The 6854-nt window shown below is 38.6% G+C and overlaps 1 pseudogene across 1 annotated transcript; it reads right to left on the bottom strand.

The window, feature by feature from the left end:
- Nucleotides 1-5231: 5231 nt before the first annotated feature.
- Nucleotides 5232-6368, bottom strand: LOC105820200 (annotated as a pseudogene). The gene has a single exon (XR_001137999.1). The product of XR_001137999.1 is annotated as an alcohol dehydrogenase [NADP(+)] pseudogene (transcript).
- Nucleotides 6369-6854: the final 486 nt, after the last annotated feature.

Raw genomic sequence — 6854 nt, 5'->3', positions numbered from 1 at the left:
GGAGGCTGAGGCAGGAGGATCGCTTGAGCCTAGGAGTTTGAGGTTGCTGTGAGCTAGGCTGATACCACAGCACTCTAGCCCAGGCAAGAGAGTGTCTCAAAAAAAAATAAAGATTATATCTTCTGCTAATAGAGATAGTTTTACATTTTCCTTTCCGATCTGGATATATTTCTTTTCCTTGCTTAACTGCTTTGTTTTTTTTGTTTTGTTTTGTTTTGAGACAGAGTCTCACTCTGTTGCCTGGGCTAGAGTGCCTGTGGCTTCAGCCTAGCTCACAGCAACCTCAAACTCCTGGGCTCAAGCAATCCTTCTGCCTCCGCCTCCCGAGTAGCTGGGACTACAGGCATGCGCCACCATGCCTGGCCAATTTTTTTTTTCTATATAGTTTTAGTTGCCTGATTAATTTCTTTCTATTTTTAGTAGAGATGGGGTCTTGCTCTTGCTCTTGCTCAGGCAGGTCTCAAACTCCTGAGCTCAAACAATCCACCTGCCTCGGCCTCCCAGAGTGCTAGGATTACAGGCGTGAGCCACCGCACCCGGCCGCTTAACTGTTTTGACTAGGACTTCCAGTACAAGGTTGACTAGAAGTGGCAAGAACAGACATCCTTGTATTATTTCTCATCTTAAGCAGAAATTTTCACTGGTAAGTATGATTTTACTGTCAGGTTTTTTAAAATGTCTTTGATTAGCTTGAGAAAGTTCTCTTGCTTTCCTAGTTTGTTGAGTATGTTTATTATGAAAGAGTGTTAGATTTTGTCAAATGGAGATGACCATGTGTTTTTTGTCCTTCATTCTATTAATATAATGTCTTAAATTGATTTTCACATATTAAACCAACCTTGCATTCCTGGAATAGATTACATTTGGTCATGGTATCTAATCCTTTTTATATGTTGTCGGATTTAGTTTGCTAGTATTTTATTGGGATTTTTGCATCTATATTTACTTGGGATATTGGTCTGCAGTTTTCTTTTTCTTTTCTTGTGATGTCTTTGTCTGGTTTTAGTATTAGGACCTTACAGAATGCGTTGTGAAGTGTTCCTTCTTCTATTTTTTGGAAGAATTTGTGACGAATTGTCATTACTTTTTCTTTAAGTGTTTGGTAGTATTCACCTAGTAAAGACATCCAAGTAAAGACATCCAAACTTCACCGTAGGAAATTTTTATGCTTACTATTTCAATCTCTTTACTTGTTATAGGTCTATTAAGATTTTCAATTGCTCTGGAGTCAGTTTTGATAGTTTGTGTCTTTTTAGAATTTGTCCATTTTATCTAGGCTATCTAATATGTTGGCATATAATTGTTCATAGAATTTCCTTATAATTCTTTTTATTTCTGTAATGTTGGTGATGATGTCACCTCTTTCATTCCTGACTTTAGTTATTTGAGTGTTCTCCTTTTTTCTCTTGCTGAAGGTTTTTCAGTTTTATTGATCTTTTCAAGTAACCCACTTTTGGTTTTATTGATTTTCTTTATTGTTTTTCTGTTCTCTGTTTCATCTGTTTCTGCTCTACTATTTATTATTTCCTTCTTTCTTCTTGCTTTGGGTTTAGTTTGCTCTTCTCTTGCTATTTTTAAGGTGGAAGATTACGTTATTAATTTGAGATCTTTCTTCTTTCCTAATATAACATTTACAACTATGAATTTCTGAGTACTGCTTTAGCTATATCTCATAAGTTTTGGTATGTTATATTTTCATTCTCATTCATCTCAAAATATTTTCTAATTTCCATTGAGATTTTTTTCCTTAACATATTGGTTATTTAGGACAGTGTTGTTTAATTTCCACATACTTGTGAATTTCCTAAATTTCTGTCTGTTGTTGATTTCCTTCCATTGTGGTTGAAGAATATACTTTGTATAATTTATATTTTTTAAAATTTATTGAGATGTGTTTTTGTGGTTCAATATATGGTCTGTCCTAGAGAACATTCAATGTGTACCTAATGTATGTTGGGTCTAGTTGGTTTATAGTGTGTTCAAGCTTTTTATGTAAAAGTTAATTTTCAAAGGTCCTTATGCCACCTTATCACACCATTCTGGAAGTGATTTTCCACTACTGCTAACTTAACAGAAAGCAGCTTTAGTATGATGTCCTTAAATAAAGAATAAGGATTTTACTTATGTTGACAACATAGGCAATAATGAAATAACTTATTTAGCTCGCACTTGTCAGTTCAGTAAGTGCCTAGTGAAGATACATCGTCTTTGGTCACTTCTGTGAAATGGTGTGTTTTTATTGGACAACCTCTCAAATTATTAGTTATTGGTTAAAGAAGTCAAATTGTTTTCCTGGCAGTATCTAATGCCGAAGACTATGATTGAATCTTTAAGAAAACCATGAAGATCAAAAAGCAATAGAAAGATATAAGAGACTGGATTTGTGATTTTGCTACCCAGAGGATATTTGGCAATGTCTGGAGACATTTTTGGTTGTCAGAACTGGAGAGCACTATAAGCATTTAGTCGGTAGTGGCCAGGGATGCTGCTAAACATTCTACAATGTACAGGACAACCCCCTTTAGCAAAGAATGATCCAAATGTCAGTCATGCCAAGAGTGAGAAACTTCGCTCATAGATTAAATCTAATCAAGAAATCGAAATGGAATAAATATTTCAATTTTATTACCATAAACATCATCCATATATTAAGTGTCTTGATTTTGTTTTGTTGAGGAAAGGAACTGAGAGGCACAAGATAGAAATACATTTCTTAAGATAATAGATGAACAAACCTGAAATTCAGGATATAGTATCAAAATTAACATAAGAAATTACCATAAAACAAATAGCATTAATATAGATAGGCTTTTGATAGGAAGTAATTAATTATTTCACATAGAGATTAATCATGGAGAGGTGGTAATTCCCTAAGGACTGATAGGAATCAGAAGATTAAGGAGATACCTTTTCTCTGCAAACTGGTAATCACCTAGAATACCTTTATTAAGCAAATTTTGTTTTAGGTTTCACAGACTTTGTAAATGTAAAAGTATTTAGGTTTCTTCTTTGTATAATGGGTGGCTCCTAGTTTCCAGAATCCATTGGTATATATGTTCCATGAGGACAAGGATTTTTGTTTGGTTTTGCTTTACTTTGAGTGTTTCGCTTTCTAATATTTCCCCATCATCTAGAACAAGAGTCAACAAACTTTTTCTATAAATGGCCATATAGTAAATATTTTCACCTTTGCAGAATATATGGTTCATGTTGCAACTAGTCAACCCTGCTTTTGTAGTAGGAAAACAGCCATAGACAATACATAAATGAACAGGCATGACTGTTCCAATAAAACTTTATTTACAAAAACAGGCAGTGGGATGGATCTGGCTTGCAGGTCATAGTTTGCCAATCCCTAATCTAGAATCCATCTGGTACTTACAAAATACTCTATAAATATTTGTTGGATGAATATTCACTAGGGAATTGGCACTTCAATGCAAGCTTTATAATAATCACAAATCCATCTTGGACATTGTCTTTGGTGATGAATCAGAAAATCAGAGTACAAAGCGTTACTAACCCTTAGAGAAAATAGCAGCCAAAAATAAAACAGCAGGATCAAAATAAGAATATAGGTGGAGTTTTGCTGGTAATAAGTGGATAGTGTCCACAATCTAAGTTCCAAGTTCCCTTCAACTTTTCTTTCTAACTCTACCATGTCGCATTGCATCCCCCATGTTGACTTTGGAACAGAATTCATTAGCAAAAGAATTTATAGGTAAAGGTGAGGATTCTGCCCAGAATGACATTAGTAATGGCTTGTATTTCCTGAGGAAGCACAGGTCAAGCAGGGAAAGCTAAGCAGAGATGAAAAATGCCATTGATGTTACCATTTTCCAGAGGAAGACACTGATGCAAGAGAGATCATGGAACTCACCTGTAAGTGGTGGCATCATAATTTGAATCCAGCTCTTTACCACTACACTAAGTAAAATGTTCATGGTGACACTCTCTCATGATAAACCAAAAATGTTGAAATTCATGTGTTTCACTAGATGATTCCACCTTAGCCTGTCACTCACTGCAAGCATGTCTCAGGTCTGGGAAGGGCCTCAGAGTGAGAAGAATACTGAGAAGTTATACTGTCAGAAAACTTTCTTGATCTAAGAAGAATTTTGCATATTGAAAAACTCAAGAATCAACACTTCAGACTTTTGTCATCGTCTTAGTCTGTTTAGTGCTGCTATAAAGAAATACCTGAGGCTGGGTAATTTATAAAGAAAAGGCGTTATTTGATTCATTATTCTGCCGGCTGAAAGATTGGGCATCTGGTGAAAGCCTTAGGCTGCTTCTACTCAGGGCAGAAGGCAAAGGGGTGGGGGCTGACATGTGCAGAGATCACACTGTAAGAGAGGAAGCAAGAGAGTGCAAGAGGGGAGGTGCCAGGCTCTTTTTCACAACCAGTTCTTGTGGGAACTAATAGACTGAGAACTCACTCATTACTTCAAGGTCAACACCAAGCCATTCATAAGGGATCTGCCCCAATGACCCGCATGCCTTTCATTAGCCAGCCCCCCTCCACCATTGGGGATCGAATTTCAACATGAGACTTGGACGGGACAAATATCAAACTATCTCAGTCATCTTAAGCAAGCACTTCTGTCAGGTCTATCTGCTTGAGTCACTGTATTGTAACACTTATCAAGGGAACAAAAGGAAAGTGGTCAGTTGCATGTTAGCAATCTAAAAAAGTGGCAACAAAATTTGCTATGAACATCTCTCTTTTGGTAGTAGCTAATCTTTTTCTTTATAATTATTTTCTTCTTTTGGGGGTAGGTAATACATGTGTATGTATATATATATATATAATATTTTAAAAGTGAAAATGTGAAAAGTAAGACTCCCTCATACCCTAGCCCCCCAGACCTGGTCCTCTCACAACCACATCATCATTGCTTTATAGGTTTTTCCAGACAGAGTTTCTTCTGTGTTGGTTTTTCTCAATGCTACCAGACTCAAATGCTACAGACAAACAAATTTAATCCCTTCTTAACTATTTTAAAATAAATTCACAGAAAATATAACTTTTTTATCCAGATAAATAAAAATATAAATTCAATATACGGTCCTAACTATGGTACACAAGAGAAATAAAAATAACTTATAATAAAATGTTTTTTAAAATGTGTAAATGGGCATGAATGCACTAGAAGACACAATGAAATAATCAGATTCTTGCACCTACGTCAGAAGGATTTAAGAGAAATAAGACAGCATTCAACTGAATATTTTTTTTTTGATATTCCAATGACTTTATTAACTCCCTCTTTCTGGGGTGGCAGGACCTCATCGCTGGAGAGCTGGAAGGGAAACTAGGAAGCTGTGGTCTCAGTATGGGTTATTAAAAGGGTACAGAGGGTGCCCTGCATCCCTTGGGACCCTCTTCCCATCCACCGTAAGCATGGGCACAATATATCGCCAATCTTTGTTCAGGGCATCCAGCTGCTTCATCTCTTCTGGGCTAAAGGTAAAGTCAAACACCTGGATGTTCTGAAGGATACAAGAGGGAGTGATACTCTTGGGGATGCAAATCACCCTCCGCTGGACCTGCCACCTGAGCAAGATCTGAGCTGGAGATCGGCCATACTTCTCAGCCAGTGCCAGGACCACTGGTTCCTCAAGCAGGACAGGCTCACCAGGATCACGCCAAGCACGATCAGGGGAGCCCAAAGGGCTGTAAGCAGTCACCTCCAGGCTGCGTGCTTGGCAGTGGGCAATTAGCTCATTCTGAGCCAAGTATGAGTGGCATTCCACCTGCAAGACAGCTGGGCGCACAGAGGCTACACTGAGTATGTCGTCAATCTGCCTACTGTTGAAGTTGGACAGGCCCAGTGCCCGTATCAGCCCCTTAGGCACCAGTGCCTCCAGAGCCTTCCAGGTCTCCTTGTAGTCGGTTGAGTCATAGTGGATGGTCCCATCGGCATTCTTGGGGAAGGGGTTGTCTCCCCGCTCAAAGGTATAAGGCCAGTGCATCAGGTACAGGTCAGGATACTCCAGCTGGAGGTCAGCCAGTGTCTTCCGGAAGGCAGGCTCCACATCCTCAGGGTGGTGCTTGGTGTTCCACAGCTTGGATGTCACAAACAGCTCCTCCCGAGGGACTGCCTTGCCCGGTCCCACGTCCTCCTTCAGGGCCTCCCCAATTTCAGTCTCATTGCTGTAGATAGCAGCACAGTCAATGTGGCAGTAGCCTACACTCAGGGCATACTTCACAGTGGCTTTTACCTGGCCAGGCTCACTCTTCCAGGTACCCAGACCAATCAGGGGCATCTTCTGCCCAGTGTGCAGGACGACACAGGAAGCCGCCATTGCCCCCTTGGCAAAAGCACAGAGCGTGTGCAGGATAGCGTGAGCTGGGCTCAGTTCCGCACCCTCTCAACTGGATATTTTTATGTTTTTTCTTTATCTTTTACATTTTGCAATAAGGGGTAGATAAATATTTGTATTAATACATATACCTAGAATATATGCCATGTATATATACTGTGAATGAGACACCTAGAAGTGAGGTGTGTATATTGGCTGACCAAGTACCAGGAACAATGATGTCATCAGTGATGGGATTTTCTGAGATACTCAACAACTAAACATAATAAAATAAAATCCAGTACAGTATTTCCTCATTTTAAATAGTAATTGCATTCCTGTAAAAGTTAGTGTAAAACAACACTTTTTGTTCAGATATAAAATAGAATTAGAGTCTAGGTGGAATTTAAAGGTCTTGCAGGATGTGGGACATTAGTATCCTTCAATTTGGAAAAACAAAATGTCCCCGAATCCAAACAATTTGGATAAAAAGAAATTGTCCCCAGAGAGCAGGACCGTCCCATTTGTCAACAGCTGTTCAGTGAGCA

This window comes from Propithecus coquereli, unplaced genomic scaffold, assembly GCF_000956105.1.
Source record: "Propithecus coquereli isolate 6110/MARCELLA unplaced genomic scaffold, Pcoq_1.0 Scaffold513, whole genome shotgun sequence".
In the NCBI taxonomy this organism is placed as follows: domain Eukaryota; kingdom Metazoa; phylum Chordata; class Mammalia; order Primates; family Indriidae; genus Propithecus; species Propithecus coquereli.
This window is presented reverse-complemented; position numbering and strand designations above follow the sequence as displayed.